Source organism: Arvicola amphibius, chromosome 1 (assembly GCF_903992535.2).
Source record: "Arvicola amphibius chromosome 1, mArvAmp1.2, whole genome shotgun sequence".
Lineage (NCBI taxonomy): Eukaryota > Metazoa > Chordata > Mammalia > Rodentia > Cricetidae > Arvicola > Arvicola amphibius.
Window position 1 is genome coordinate 83,374,012 of NC_052047.1, and position 16,984 is coordinate 83,390,995.

Sequence of the window (16,984 nt, forward strand, 5' to 3'; positions counted from 1 at the left end):
CTGTCAAAGTTGGAGACATGTGTTTAATGGATGCTGTATGATAGTCAAGGCCGTAGACCATGGAGGTCACCGACGGGTGGGGAAAGCTCAGAAGACCAAACCACAGGACCCTTCACCGTTGTGAAGCCAGGGAGAAGAGGTAGACTAGCAAAGGAGTGTGAACAGGGGAGCCGAGGACACAAGGACAGTGGTGAAGGAGACAGTGTGTGTGTGTGTGGGGGGGGGGGGGGGTAGGGGTGGTATGTCCTGAAAACCATATGAAGAAGCTGCTGAAGACTCAACAGCTGGGCTGTCTGCTACCAGCCTGTGTCCCTATGGTGTGGCCTGAGCGCAGTCCAAGGACTTCAAAAAGGCCAATCTCAGTAGTGTGGGTGAAACACCTCTTTAGGAAAAAAAGAATGAAGAGGTGAGAACAAGAGAGAAAGTAGAGACAATGAATGCAGATGCACTTTTAGGACAATGTTACTTTTAAAAGAACACCAAAAAGGGGCACTATAGCTAATTCCATTTTTCTTAGATGTTTTCTTTGGGTATTAATGTGAAAAATTAATACTTGACAAATGAATGCATTGCTTTTTCAGGAAGGCAAACATGCCTAACGCCTAATAAATGTCTACAAAACACTATGGAAACAGTAGAAAATTAATTTACTATTGAACAATCACAACTGTGAATATTCTTCTGCAGAAGACGTTTCAGAAATTATAAAATCAGCTCTGTAACTAAAGATAACTTATGCAGAATGAGGCCTCTTAAATAGAGAGATGTCTTGGCTTTGCTGCTTCGATCCCTCTCAAATGCTACCATTTTTCTAAGAAGGCATTTCAGAGTGAAGAAGAAGAAGCCAGGCGCCTGTTGCCACTCCCCAACACCATGTACCTCCTACAGCTGAGGTCTGGCCTCCAAGACTCAAAAGCAGAGCAAATGAGTCAGTGTGCAGACAATGGGAAGGGAGGGGGAGGGGAGGAGAGCCACTGCTTCTTAGATGCCCGGGCTAACTCTGTGAGTAATTTCTTCTATGACTCTGGCGTCTTGCTCTAATAACCTCCAGCCCAAGAGTACACGTGTCTTTTTTTCACTTTTAAAGTTTAATTTATCTGGGAGGGGGTGGAGGCAGTAGCAAGGTTTTGCTACTGGGTTGTTCACCACAGCCATCCAAGATGCGCCTTGATATCTAAATCACAGCCAGCGTTTAATCTGAAAATACCTCTGAGAAAGGGTAATACTGAGGACTTCGTCTGCAACCAGAGGTAAAAACCTCTAAGTAAAAGGGATACGGTTGCAGGGATCCTACCTCTCCTACGTGAGCAGTTTCATTGTGTAAGAATAAAATTTGAATCACATTTAATACACAACAGAGAAGACATTTGGCTGATGTATTTTAAATCTACTCCGAATGCTTGTTTACAGAATTGTGGTCATCGGAAGCTAAAGCCCCTGCGAGGAAAATTCACTGCTTGGCTGGCAGCTGTCTGGGTGCCTTGCATTATATCCCACTACTGGGACCGCAATGGCTGTGGTGACCTGGGAGGGACAGTGAAGATCTGACCCCCTCTCCCAGGTCCATGGGAGCGCTGGAGAAGCAGAGACTTGTGTTGAGGAGGTGGTGACCTTCATGGAAAGGGGTCTGGAAGGATGAAACATCAGCACATAGGGCTGTGGTGACCAAGGGCGGTCCATGGTGCCACCATGTGCAGGCCTGCTGACCTTCCAGGCAGAAAAGTTCGAAGACCAGCCAGCCCCGGCCAGTCATGACTAGATAGGCACAAGGAACACGGAGCTTTTTCAATAATCAAGCAGATAAAAAAGGAAAATAATAATCTTTACTATGGCTGCCAGGGGACTGCTTCAAAGAAGGAATTGCTTTGATTGATTTCCTTTTTCCTTTTAAGCAATACAAAGGCATGAAAATATCAAGAGTTGCATTAAGCTCACATAATATGATAATCTTCCACTAAACACTTGATTCTTACATTTTAGTTCACAGAAACAGACACGGAAGTAAGCCATGATGCATTCTGAGCCACTGGTAGCCTGAAGGTTTTCTACAGCCAGGTTTCACACATGAAGAGCTTGTTTTACAGTATAGATCTCTCTTGTATTCAACCAGCACCCTCGGAGGTAACCCAGTGCTCTTGGTACCCAACAACAGGTTGGCAGATAGTCCTAATCTGCTGGTAATTCTGTTTGTTGCCCATTTCCCATACACCATGAGGCCCACCTTATACCAGGAAAGCCATCACACCATTTTACATAGCCCATTAAATAAGCCATGATATAATTTTTAATTTAAAGAGAGAAACATCCTTGAGGGTTATTTGGTCTGGTTTGGTGGTAGTATTCAATTTTGAAGCTGAGTCAACTATGGAGGCACAGGTGTGCAGTTCTTTCATGTGAGAGGTGGAGGCAGGAGGATCAAGGTTAGAGGGTAGCTGGAATTATATAAGACCCTTCTCAACAAACAACAGGGCTTGACATTAATAATATGCTGATCTGTAGGTGGTTGAAATTAGAACCGCGGCAGCTTCTGTTGGATGTGCCAGTCTGGACACCAAGACAGAGCCGGGCTTTTCTTGAGATTCTGGAACATTCCATCTTTCAGTCTGGACACCACATGGATCAGGAAAGGGTCTTGTCATTCTGTGAACGGTAAACAGAGGCCCCACTCAGCCTGATTTGATGGTCCTCTAAACTATGGTCCCTTGGTCATCTGCGGTGACACTCTTGCAGGGAAGGGGGATTTTGAGAATAATGTGTACTATCGTCTGGGCGGGGAGACTAATGATGAATTTGTGGCTGCTTACTTAGAAGAATTGTGGGGGGCTAGGTTTGATCTGAAAGGACTTGTTTTGTTTTGTGGTTGTGCTTTCTGGAACAGAACTGGTCGGAAGCCTAAACCTGGCACTGATTACTCAGCCTCCTGAAGTTGGAGAACCTGCTGAGAAGTCCTGGCCAGAGTGAAAACAGTCTCATGTAGCCCAGGGTGGCCTTGAACTCAGAGAGATCCATCTGCTTCTGTGTCCCAAGGCACAAGTAGTTTAGGTGCTTGCTTTGTTTTGCTACCTGAGTACTTGAAATAATAACTCAGCCTGTATGTCTACAGCTTAAGGGCTGGGGTATAATTTCCTGGCGATTTAAAATATAAGGAGTAGATCCAGGAGTAGAGAAGAGTCACATCTTCATTGTCCCTCCCAGGTCACCACCACTTGGCTCTGTTTCTCTTTTAGACTGATTCAGTCTCATGTAGCCCAGGGTGACCTTGAACTCAGAGAGATCCATCTGCCTCTGTCTCCCTGGGAGACACCACTGCCTGGACTCTATGACTAACTAGTGTGTCTAACTCTGGATTCTGATCTCCAGGCAAGCTTTATTTGTTAAAGCACAAACAAAATATCACCACAGATTTCTTTAGAGGTTTCACTTTTAAAAATACTTTTTATTTATTTTATTTTTAATTAAGTATATGCATATGTGGGTATGTGCATATATGTGCAGGTTGTGAAAGCCAGGGTCTCCATTTGCCCCCGGAGCTGCAGTTTCAGCCAGATGTTCAGGTAGATGCCCTCCGTAGATGCTGGCAACCAAACTCCAATCCCCTACAAGGGCATCTGCTCTCTGTCACTCTGCCATCCCTCCAACTTCTAGTGGTTTCTTCTGGCACAGACATATCTATTCATCCTAAATCAGGAGAGAAAAATCTAATGAAATTATACTTTATGTGGATCATGATGACAAGGGACATTCCAGATACTTCTTCAGTACTGTCTGCCCATAGCTCTCAGCAAGATTGAGGGGACTGGTTTACAAATTTCATGTCACCATGGCCTAGGGGTGGGAGTAGGGAGGGGGCGTGCGTCTCTGAATTATAAGCGCTGCTCAAGTTGTCTGTCCCTTTGATAGCTTTCTAGTTCCCAGAGAGCGGAGGCCGCTGGGAATCAGGAAGTAGTGGTGTGCCAAAGAGAAAACCCCCGAAGGCGATCAGCAGTAAATCTCTCCAGGCAACACTGTGGTCAGAAGGCGGGAAATTCCTCCACCTGCCCTCACCAACCGTCCCTCAAGAAAGGTTAGAGACGGTTAGTTTGGGAAATCCCCTCAGAGACAGCAGGAAGGAGATGGAAAAGCTGCTGGCGAAGAGAATCTGGATGGAGACGCCAATTAGCTGCTGCCGGGGCAGCAGGGCTCCAGGCAACGCTGCTCAGCCCCGCCTCCCGCCTCCATCCGGATCCCCTGGGGTACCCCGGGGAATTAATGCCTGAGTCTCCTGGTCCCTGGCCTGAGCCGCTAACCCAGATTCACTTCCTGCTAGACCCTCCCGTGACCCCCGCCCACCCACCCGCTCCAGTGGGACCTGTGAGTCTTCCCTCACTGTCGAGCTCAGCAAGCTCATCAGGTTTTACAGGGTTCTGATCTAAATGTGACTTTGGGGTCACATTCTTAACTGCAGTTATGCAGAGAGGAGTCCTTCCCACGGGGAAGAGCACACACACAGAGAGAGAGAGAGAGAGAGAGAGAGAGAGAGAGAGAGAGAGAGAGAGAGAGAGAGAGAGAGAGAGAGAGAGAGAGAGAGAGAGAGAGAGAGAGAGAGAGAGAGATCTACAACTATATAGGACTTAGAATGGAATATCTACAGATGAGTTAACACAGAGAAAGTGAATAAATGCTTTCGGGGAAGGATCCTAGCTAGAAATTGCTTTCCAACCCCTGATCTACACAGGCAAGACAGACAGACACAGGTCAGGACTGCCGCCAGGGCTCATAAATCGTGCCCATTTCGGCAGGTCTCTATTTGAAGTCCGTTGTGTGTGGAGGATGAAGGTCGGGCAGGAGTGGGAGTGGGGAAACAGGGGTTGGGAGAGGTGTGAGACAGGGTCTTGCTATAAATCCCAGGCTGGCCTCCAACCATGCCTGTCCTCCAACCTCAGGCTCCTGGGTACTTCCTGGGCGCTGGAATTACAGCTTAGCCCCACCGTAACTAGCTGGTTTTCTTTTACATGCATGTGACTTAAATGATTGTTTCAGCAAGATGACAAAAAAATTAGATTTTAGTAGAAGAGGATTTAAAACAGATTTTGTTATGACAATTTAAACTTATCTTACTATATCCTTACCCAAATAGGTCTCAAAATGTGAGTGTCGTAAGGCAGGAAGTACTGTGGGTCTAAAATCCTTTAAGAAACTGTGGTCTATTCGAGCATGCGTGCCTTTTTATGTAGTCAGACCTGACCATTCTGTGATTGGTGATGATGGATCCAATTGTCAAATAGTTTCCCAAGCCTCTAAAACACCCTGGGAAAACCTCCACTTCAATGTCTTCAGACAAACTTGGTTCTTGTTCATCTTAATTTCTGAATTTCTCTTAGGATTGATTTTCCAAAAATTGAAGAGATCCTCAGATACCTAATGTCTCTGATTAGAAAAGGCTAGAAGCCTCTAGTTTGCATCTTCCTCGTGATTAGAATAGTCTTTAAAGTCAGCTGCTCTTAACAAAGAATTATTTATGATGGTGAGGCCTTAGCTCTTGTCCAGGACTCCTACTCCTGAACATTCTAGAAAGTCAGTGTAGCCTCAAGAGCATCTTATTTCTGTTTTTTGCCTGGAGATCTATGACATCTTCAATTCTCAGTTTCTACCAAGGCCAAGTATATTTCTGATTTCAGAGGTAATCTTTTTTCACTTGCTTTCAGCAGTCCTGTAGTTATGAATGTGAAATTAATTAAATTCTGATGCGTATCGCAGAGAGAAAAAAGTCTTTGTACAGGGACAGATGCAACATGGATTGGTTGAGGCAGATTCCAACATGGATCTGGGAGTAATAAATAAACTAATAATAAAAAGAAAGCACAGGGCAGTTCAGATGGAAGCAAGCTTTTGCCTTTGCCCTGGGAAGTTTATAGTGTTTTAAACAATTGTAAACATGTCAGTGTACGTGGATACTGTTCCCATAGCAGCATGGCAACAGTTAGGAGTTTCCCAAAACATACCCAAAAGGAAACTAAAAATAGCTCGCCTTCCATATCAAAATATGCACGCATACATATTCAGGCAGTGTGCACAAAAATGATATGTAATTAGAAGGTCTGCAGATACCAGACTTTCACAAGGCATGCCATAGTTAACAAAAAAAGAAAAAGGGGGAAAAAAAGGAGTATTCGTCTCAGTGGGCTGAGGAGCTATTGGCAAGTGATGGCTGCCAGTGAAGGAAAGTTGGTTTTATTCAAATGCAGCCCTTGGTAGGTGCTCTAGTGGATGGCCCTATACCCCTGCACATGCCAGCACTATGGAGCAAGGGCCAAAACAGAAGTGCATGACCCTGGGAAGGAAAAGTGCTGTGGCTATGAGGGTTGAGGGGGAGCCGGGATTTGGTCCGAATGATGAACCTCTCAAAGAAAGCTACTAGTTCAGTTCTTTTAGAAATGGGGTAGAGAGTAGGGCGTGGTGGTTCGGACCAGTGACCCCAGTGCTTGGGAGGCAGTGACTGGTGCAAGTTCAAGGCCATCATGGCCTTCAGAGTGAGACTTGTCTAACAAAACAAAACTCTAGTGGCTGGAAAGATGGCTCAGCAGTGAAGACTACAGGATGCTCTCCTGGAGGACCTGAGTTCAGTTCCCAGTACCCATGTCAGCTCACAACCACCTATAACTCTAGGAGTTTCCATTGCCTTTGACTTCTGAAGGCACCAGCGCTTACAAATACAACCCCCCCCCCCACACACACATAATTAAAAATAATAAAAATTTAATTAAAAAGAAAAAGCAACGGGAGGCTAGTGATATAGCTTTGTTGGCAGAGTGCTTGACTGACAGACACAAGGTCTTAGGTTCTAGCTCCTGCACCACAGAAAATGGGATGTGGCCACACTACAAGGTCATCCTCGGTACAGGGAGTTCCAGGCCAGCCCAGACTACATGAGACCCGGGCTCAAAACAAAGCAAAACAAAAGAATTGGGTAGAGACCAGGGAATCAAAGAGAAAAGGGTCGAGCGTGGCTAGAAGTTAAGACTAGAGGCTCTCTTTTCACCTCTCTGTTCCATTTTTTTATTCTTTGATAATTTTATACATGTGCATAATGAACCTTGATCACCACCGATTCATAGCTCTCTACTTCCTGTTAAAATCTTTCTTCCCAGCGTATCTCCCTCCTATCTTCGTGTCTGTCTTTCTTTCTCTTTCTTTCTTTCTTTCTTTCTTTCTTTCTTTCTTTCTTCCTTTCTTTCTTTCTGAGACAAGATCCCTGACTGTCCTGGAACATGCTATATAGACCAGGCTGGCCTGTAAGTTACAGAGATCCACCTGCCTCTCCTTGCCAGAGTGCTGGGATTAAAGGCGTGCGCCACTGGGCCCAACTCCTGTCTTGTTTTGTGATCCACTGAGTTAGGGTTGCCTGCTAAAGCATGGATGGAGTATTACTGACTGGAGCACGGGCAACTTCTCGGTGACTGTTCCACTGAAGAAAATGACTGACTCCCCTTCCCAAAGCAGCCTTTTGGTGCCAGGTCTCCCCAGTAAGGATGGGGCCTCATGAGCCCCTCTCCCATCCTCGATGAAATACTGATGCCCCAAATGGAATCGTCAAGGCAACTTCAAGTCCTAATTTCCTTCCCTTTTCACCTTCCTCTTCTTTATGGCAGTATGAGGTTTAAACACAGGACATCACACGTGCCAGGCAAGGGCTGGACCAGTGTGCTACATCCATCATCCTAGACGCTTGTGACATCAAGGACACCAGCCAGCTTTGGCTGCTCTGATGCTCTTAACAACGAATTATGATGGTGAGGCCTTAGCTCTTATCCAGAAGTTCCTTCTGTCTTGTTTTGTCTTTTTGCTCCTCTCCAAAATTTGGATTAAGTGCACAATATATGCTGTGCTCTCTGGTTACTGCAACATCCCTTCAGTTTCTTAAATCACCTTGCCTGTCTGGTTATCTTCCCTTCCCTGGATGGTGGCTGCACTTTTAAAAAATAATACAGAATCAAATGTTACCCTTTTCCCGATGGACTTACTTAAACTGACACTGAGGGACTGAAATACGATTCCAAAATAAAGACAAAATGCCAGTCCATGTTTTTGGACCTCCACTGTTTGTGCTTTGTATTTATATCCAAGAATTAGGAGTATTTCAGAAACATCATCTAATGAGTATTATTACCAGGGGCTGTGTTTGTCATCCAAATGGAGCTCTTCTGGGGATGAAATGAGGTACTGTTTATGCTAATGCTGAGAAAGCAGGTGTAAACCAAGACTGTCCCAGGCTGCCCAGGGGAGCAACCACACGTTGTATACAAGAACCTAAGTGTGTAGAGGGAAGGGGCGATGCTTGTCTTCTTTTAGGGTCATCTTTGCCTGCAATACTTCACAACTAAAAAGGGAAGATAATTGCTTAGCTGGTGAGTAGACTTTATCGTTGGCTTGTGTTTTTATGGAACTTGCTTCGTATGAAAAGCAGCTGAGCAGGCCACTTTTCCTTTAGGACTACAGTCACAAGGTTGGGTTTCAGTAAAACCTCACCTGGCACCACTGGGTGGTTTTCCCCTCTTCATCATCTGCGCTCAGCTTGGAAAGCAAAGGGGAAGCAAATGGAAGCGTGAAGCACATGAGTCATGGAGAAGATAATCCTATCAGTCCGGAGTGCTTTATGAAAGCACTAAAGGGGTGAAGGTATGAATTCAGATAAGAAGCCGTTTCATAATGTCTATGATGTTTATTATCCGGCTTTCATTTTCTTTGCCAGGAATGCTGGCCCCGAGGGAGAGATGCGGAACAAGTGTTGAATGAGTTCCCTCTGACAAGAAAGGGTGCTGTTTGCTTTCTATGTTGTTGAGAAAAGAATCAGTCAGAAGGGACGGGGTATCTCCTTGTTCTGCCTGGATCCGCCAGTAGCAAAGGGGATACCTTACACAAGTCCTTTCTCCAGGCAACGAGCCTCCGTCTTGGCTTAAAAGTTCTACAAAGGATTGTAGACATCCTGTTCAACTGAAGCTTTCTTCAGTCTTCTGTAAGGAGGGCTCTAACTCTCCCTGCCCTTCAGTGAAGAGGCAGCACAATTTGGGAGGCAATGTCGCCTGTCTTTACGGTCTCAGATCCTGCAGCCATGCTGTTTATTTGAGCTTTGGCCAGATTATTTTACAGGATGTTGCCTAAACTCTCTGGTCCCAGGTGTCTTCATCTTTCAAGGAGGGCAAATAATCTTTGTGCCCTCTCTAGAGCTGCTGGAGAAGTCAAGATACCCTCACAAGTACCGAGAATATAAATGTGAGGGACAGCCATCTCTTTGCACAGTTAGCAATAGCACTACAATGGAAAAGTGCAGGGAACAGCAACAACGATGCTTTTGTGGTTCTACTCCAAAGGAACCCACATGGGTACCCAATGCCAAAAGTTAGTGGCTTAGCTATACCACATCCTAATTTCATCCCTGTTCCCTGAATTCAACTGTTTATTACTCTAACACCAAAGAGACGTTGCGTTTTATCATATCCATCTATCCATCCGTCCATCCGTCCATCCATTCATCTGTCCATCCATCCATCCATCCAGTGCAAGCCAGTTAGTGTCTTGGACCACAACTAGTCACTGTAATTCAGGAAAAGCTGAAGGGTTATATTTCAGAAATGGCATCTCTTTTATAATGCCTAATTTAGAGACTAAGAAAGTTCCAGAAAAATGAGTTTCTTCACAAAATTGTGAAAACCTTTAAATTTAATGAATTTCTGTTTCTAAGAGTGGGGGTGGGGGACAGGCTCTTTATAAATATCAAATCATGTTGTTAGCTACAGAGTCTGCCAGTTGGTTAAATAGAGCCAAATTCTGTTCAGTGCGATAATTACTGAATTTGACATTCACAAAAGTTCTTTTATAATTCTGGGAATAAGAAATCCACAAACTCATTAAATTACAAACTGTTTCAACCCTATTACCCTAATTCAATTACCCCATGGACTTCATCACTGCAGGAAGTCTCTAGGACAGGCTCTCCTGTTTACACTCAGTAATGGGGATTACATTCATGTAAAAGCTACCACAGTATGGCTTTTAATAATAAAATCCAACATTAATCTGCCCAATCTGGAGTTATAACAGACGATTCTAAGGGGATTTGATTACCCGTGCCCCCCACAGAGTCTTCTGTCTAGCAATTCTTCCCCAGCATTCAAAGACGAAACACAAAGAAAATAAGACCAACGCTTAGTGAATAATATTTGGGCAGGGGCAAGAAACCTGACCATAACAGTTACCCGTTTCTTTTAAATAATAATAGCAACAATGAGTTATTTACCAGTATTTCTTCCTTGGCCACATCAAGGGGAACCTAGTTATTTCCCACAAGCTAACGGATTTTAATGGAGGTTTTATTATTAAATGCAGTTAATCAACTATAAACATCTAGATAACTCCTATATTTTCAGAGAGCCCTGAGTTCTTCAAGCTCCTGCTGAAATGTCACGTGCTAGTGGCTGACACAAGCGTGCTAGTGGGAACTCGCCAGGCTGAGTTGTTCCTATGGCAGCAAAATGTTGGAAAACAAGAGAAGCATGTGGTCTCAAAATATCACCCCCAGAGTATTTCATAATTACAAAGGGGGGCAGATATGTCTAAAAATGGAGAAACCTGGCAGATCCCTTCTTAACCTAATGAGGACACTAAGCTGAAAATACAGGACTCCATCCCATGCCCACAGCAGGTATCACTAACAGCGACCATGAAGCCAGGGCACGGCCTCAGAATCCTTTTCAAGATTGATGGCATTGTCCTGCAGGAGAGTGTGAGAAGCTAAACATGGTGCCGTTGCTGTCCTCCAAAGTAGGGAAAGTTGTGGGCATGGCTCTAAGTGATGCCCCTTCCTCAGTAAGGACCTTGTGGATATTTCTCAAGTGGTGCAGAGGTCTTGCTAGGGGAAATATTGAAAGTACTAGGGCTTCGCAGATACAACAGTCTGGATGGTTGTACTCAGAATACTGCCCCCCCACTGTGTGTGTGTGTGTGTGTGTGTGTGTAGGTAAAAGACAAATGAGCAAACAAAACAGCCAAAGCAAGTTGGTTACCAATTAGTCAGCACTGCCAAATAAGATAGAACGTTTTGCTGTCACGGGCAACTCAACAACAGATTATTTTTGGACTTTGAAGTATTACTCCTGTGGCTACCAAGCTGGTTAGGGTCACAACCACATGCCCTACAGAAAAGAATCTTGCTGTGGGGAGAGTGAGTTCTGCACAGTTGACTCTGGCTCCCAAATTGCCCTCTGAAACCCAGGCCTGCTCACTGCAGCCCTTCCAGTGGTGGCAGGGTCCCTCCTCTAAGACTATGTGCTTAAATGTCACTTTGCCCACCTAACAATCTCACTGCTTCTTGTTCCTTCCCCGGCTCAGTGGCTCCTCTGTTTACTTCCGACTGTTTAGCCCATCTGGCAAGTATTTGATTAATTTGTTTCTCGGCTCGGCATCTGGGAGTGGGGTGGGTCAGTCTTACTGATATAACATCCATCAGCTCCGCCAGAGCAGGAGCTGTTCCTGAATCCTCAGCTTCTACCACAAGTCCTGGAACACGGAGCCACTTGGTAAATATCTATTAAGCAAACGAACCAGGAAATGAATGGATAAATGAGATTCAATGTTTTTAAATATCTTCACCTCTTTGGAATTCATTTCAAAGGGGAGGAAAAGAAGGGACCAGCCTGTGTCATGGCGAAAATGAGGCAAAACGTGAAGAATGTAGTCTTAAGTAGATGACAGCCTGGAATCCCAGGCGAGAGAGCATCTCCAGGCAGAACGTGAAGAATGTAGTCTTAAGTGGATGACAGCCTGGAATCCCAGGCGAGAGAGCATCTCCAGGCAGAGCTGAGCAGAGCTCTCAGCAGTGGTGTTGTGGATAAGCACTCCTCTTTCAGGATGATTCCCGGAGTGCTACACACTTCGTATGACTCACATAACACACGAAGAAGGATGTCCTCACCGTAAGGAGTTACCTTCAAACACTCCCCTCTTGTCAGCTGAAGCCCATACCACAGTGCTCATCAGTGCTGAGAAGGACTGGAGTCAAATGGCAGGTCAGATGAACCCTTGCATGGGGGCTGAAATGACGTCTTAGAAACACAAGAATCCTCATAGAAAGAATAAAGATCAGTGTTTAGTTTCCTGTCTCCCTACTGGGCATGTCATTGCTCTGTGACCTCCTGCTTGGCCACGTTCTTCATTCACTCCAGTTTGTTCTTCAGGGGAAATAAAAGACTCGACGTACAAGTCAGAGTAATACAAGTATAAAACATCTTCATCTGGGCGGTGGTGGCGCACGCCTTTAATCCCAGCACTCAGGAAGCAGAGACAGGTGGATCTCTGTGAGTTCGAGGCCAGCCTGGTCTATAAGAGCTAGTTCCAGGATGACCAGGACTGTTGCACAAAGGAAACCCTGTCTCAAAACACACACACACACACACACACACACACACACACACACACACACACACACACACACTCACTCACAAGACATTTTCAACAAATACAAAGTCTGCATCATGGTACCTTACCATGTTATAGAAAATAAGTCATTCGCTGTTGTATTTTAAAACAGTTTCATGCATTTTTGTTACTAACCAGGTGAATTTATTAACTACCTTCAGGTGAAAGGAAGAGGCGGCAAGTATTACTGCCTAATGATCTTCCCTCTTGTCTTATGTACCGAAAATCCACGGTGCTACGCATGGCACAGGCTCATTCTTGGTTTTGTCCATTGCCAAGAGCTTAATGCTTTCCACACCGCTGCCAAGGTAACAACCAACTCACACCACACACCGACTTCCTAATTGTGACACATGTGATTTACTCTCGTAGTGAAACGCAGATGTCGGGGCTACTGGAACGCTGCAAGGCAAACCGCTCACTGGATATTTTACTTTTACAGCTTCCGGTGCAGTTCAGGTGCTGCTTCTTAGCAACCTGTTGTGATCTAACGCAGTGTGTGGGAAAGACCTGAGCCAGGCGCTTGTCAGCACCCCCCTTGCCTGTTCAGAAAACACCCATTAAGATCACACAAAGCTGCCAAGTTAAAGCACAGCAATGCTCCCTTATCCGGCAGGTACATTTGCCAAGACCGACAGTGGATACTCAAAACTGCCGGTGATGCCTCACAAACATCGTAATACCTCAATAGAATCCCAATCAAATGAAGCAAGTCAGCTGTGACTCATGGGAGGGTAGCCTATACAGCATGGATCACTCAAGGGTGAGATGATTCACGTTCTGGAAAAGACAGAGAAAGATGACTCAGAATTTCATGGCACACGTTGGGATAGCATGCAAAAATATGAAACTTCCACTTTCTAGCTTCTAGAAATTTCCATTTGATATTTTCGGGACATGAGTGGCCATGGGTAACTGAAATCTTAAAAAGTGAAATTCCAGATAACAGGGGACTAGTACAATAGAAGAAAAGGGAAACTATCTGCCGAATGGATTATGTTGAAGACTGGACCAGTGTCACTCAAAGGGACCACAGCAGGAGTTTACTGTAGCAAAGCCAACTAGTTGTTGTTATCGTTTAAAGATAAGCATCACGAAGGACCAAATACAAGCATCTCCATCCCTGTAGTAGAGAGCTTGCAGAATGGTACAACTAACAGTTGCAACCTAACGTCTTCTGTAACTCAGATGTCACCAAGGGCCTTCTAGTCTCTAGTTTATGAAAATTAACTAATTAAATAACATTATTGTTTGTAGACATAAATTCCCTGACTGTAAGTAAGTAAAGAAAAAATATGAAGTCTTTTTAACCTACTAGACTATATCTTTGATTTTTTTTGTCTTATGACATATTTTTAACTTCTCAGTCCTTACTCATTACTATCCTGTTTGAGCAAGAAAGGCGTGAGATGTCAGTTGGTTACAGTCTTGGGGAAGTCACCACAGGCTTTTCTTTCCACCCTATCCCACAACCATTCCCAGGCTCCCACCAGGTGTGCCGTCTCCAAGAGCCATAGAATCCAGAATGTCCTTATCCCTTTCTTCAATGACTACTTAGCATTTGGCCTTCTGCAAAAATGAGAAGTTCAATCATCTGTTTTTGTGTTTGGCCTGTCTGCATCCTTTTCATATTCCACGTTCCTGACATTCCCGGAGGAAGTGGGGATAGGCAAGGTAGATGGCTCTGGGGTTGGAGGAACGTAGGAATTGCTTTGGTTTGGATGTGAAATGTCCACCACAGACTCATGCAGAGTCATATGTTTGAATACGTGGTCTTCAGATGTTGGTACTGCTGTGTGTGTGTGTGTGTGTGTGTGTGTGTGTGTGTGTGTGTGTGTAACATTACGGTTAGCTGGCAGATACAGGCTCATGTCATGGGACCACAGGGGCAGAAGTGTCTCCCTCTGCTTCTGGTTCATGGGTATGTAAACAAGTATGCATGCTCATGCTGCCACAGAGCTGCTCACTGCCATGAGTTCCCCCACCACTGTTAGTATATCCCCTTAGACCATCAGCCAGAATAAGGGAGGTAAGTAATACAGGAATTGTTAAAGCATTCACTCAACCTCCAGCTTCAATTCCCCTCTTTAGTATCTACCAGAAATTCTTACTTGACAGAAGGAACCCAGTGTCTCAGTGGGGCAGAGGCAGCTCATAAACTTAATTTTTTATTATCTAATTTATTAGCCTACAACTTCATCATAATTTTATTTATTTATTTATTTATTTATTTATTTATTTTTTATTTTTATTGGTGCTGCCAGGAACAGACATATCTCACTGTCATGAAAAACCTTATATTATTAAAAAAAAATCTTAAATGCCATAATCTACAGGTCTCTGAAGTGTTTGAAGACTACCTATGCATCTAAAATATAGATATATGTCTATTTCACCTTGACAACATGCCTAACATGACTACAAGTTTGATCATTATGGATGGCTAATTACTAACCTGTATTTTGTAATTATCCTAAATAGTTTATAACAATAGCTTTCAAGGACTAGAACTTTACATTTTTAAATGAACCGCATAGGTACAACACCTTATGGTATATTAAAGCAAAAATAACCTAAAATTTGTAGCTCAGTCAGTAGAGCATGGGACTCTTAATCCCAGAGTCATAGGCTCAAGCCCCATGTTGGATGCCAAAGGTAGCTGGACTTTCTTTGGACTACCAACTCCAAATAATGACACGGAGACTTCTTATCAAGTATGAAAGAAAGACCTTATCTTAGACTTATTCCCAATTTGCTCTTAAAACTTAAATTAACCCATTTATATTAATCTATGTTCTGCCACATGTCTTGTTACATCTCTTCAGTATCACGTGACCCACTTCCTCTATGTCTGGCAGGCCAATTCCCTGCCTCTCAGATTCTTCCCCCAGTTTTCTCTCTGTCCCCAGAAGTCCCGCCTATCCTCTCCTGCCTAGTCACTGGCCCTTCAGCTCCCTATGAAAAGCACCAATCAGAAGTTGCCTTAGCAGAGACGCATCTTCACAGTGTACAAAAGGATGACCCCACCACACTCCCCCGTCGTGTTTTCCCGATCCCCTGACTACACAGACTGGAGAGGTGTGCCTTGCTGCCAATTGCAGTCTGTTTAGGAGCTACCACTCCCCCGCAACTCCATGATGGAAGAAAATAGGTTTTTTAATGATCCATTAGCTATTTCTTCCACACAAATTTCTATTTTGAAGGTGTTCAAGAATTATTTCAAGACCCACTTATCAGGAAATAGAATAGCAAAAAGATTTCAGGAGCTTGTGGTTTCAGTTGTGTTGATGTTTTCTGTGTTGTTCTCCAGAGATTCTAGGGACTCAGTATCAAGGCAGAAGCTACTAAAAATCTTGCCACGGTTCTGATGTTCCAAAGACCAAGCATACAGTTTAATTCTTGGTAGTTCCAAGGGCACATGTTAGTGTCACCGTCATCTGTTAGTTTTTCATGTTCAGTTTGGGGTTGTGCAATCCCTAACACAGTCGCACTTGTCTTCATAATCTTGAACTTGCACATGCAATCCTAGGTTTGTTAGTTTGTTTGTTTTATTTTCCTCAAGTATTCAAGTGAGAAAAATAATTTGTCGCCTTTAAGTTCAGGTCTGAGAGTTGGAGAAAAAGCTCATGGAAACTAGGAACGCAAATACACAGACCAAAATTGAAACGTGACCTCAGGAATCTCAGATGGCTAGTTAGAAGTAGCTGCTTCCACAGTCACCTGATGTGGAAGTCACATGTCTTGCTCACCCACCAACCTCCTCCCCTCCTAAATCCCTCCTCTTTCCTAGCATAAGCCTTTCATTTACTTCTCCTCTAAACCTCCTGTGGTGGCTGCAGTGTTGGCCAAGAGCTCATTTGTAGTCATAGTCCCAGGACTCCTGGAGAATCTTGTCTGTGTCTCTTAGGTAGCACAGTTACTTTCTATCTTAGTAGTCTGTAGACTACTGAGCATCTTTTCTCAGTAATAAGGCACTTGAAAGTAAGCTCTTCATTGTGTTATCTAGTCCCATAGTACTTATCTGCCACATAGTCAGTGCTTAACATTTTATTTGAATTAGGTCAACTTACAGATGAATTTGGGGTCCAACTCTGCAATCGAGGTCATATTCAAATAGTGCTTCCTCAGGTCTCCGACAGGATGCTCTGTTTGCATCTGCTGGGTCAAGCACACCCAAATTGCTACTTTCTGCCTCATACACCCTCCATTTCTGTCTCCATTTAAACCAAAGATGCTGATGTCACTCAGTCTTGCTTCTCCTGCCTCCCATGCTTGAAGAGGAACTAGAGAAGGAAACGGAAACTTAGCCTTGCCTGCTCCCTTAGCTTCCTTGTTTCCTTTCTTGGTTTCCATGTTGGTCATGTGGCAGCCCCGGGAAGATGCCTTAGGGTTCTTACTTGGAGGCTTCTGAAAATGTACCAAAGCTTTCCTATGTGGCTAAGCCTCCTTATGTATGACCCTCCTTGTCCCCATTCACATCCGGGAGCCCCAGAATACATCCCACCCTTTTTAGTTCTTGAGAAAATTGGAGTCT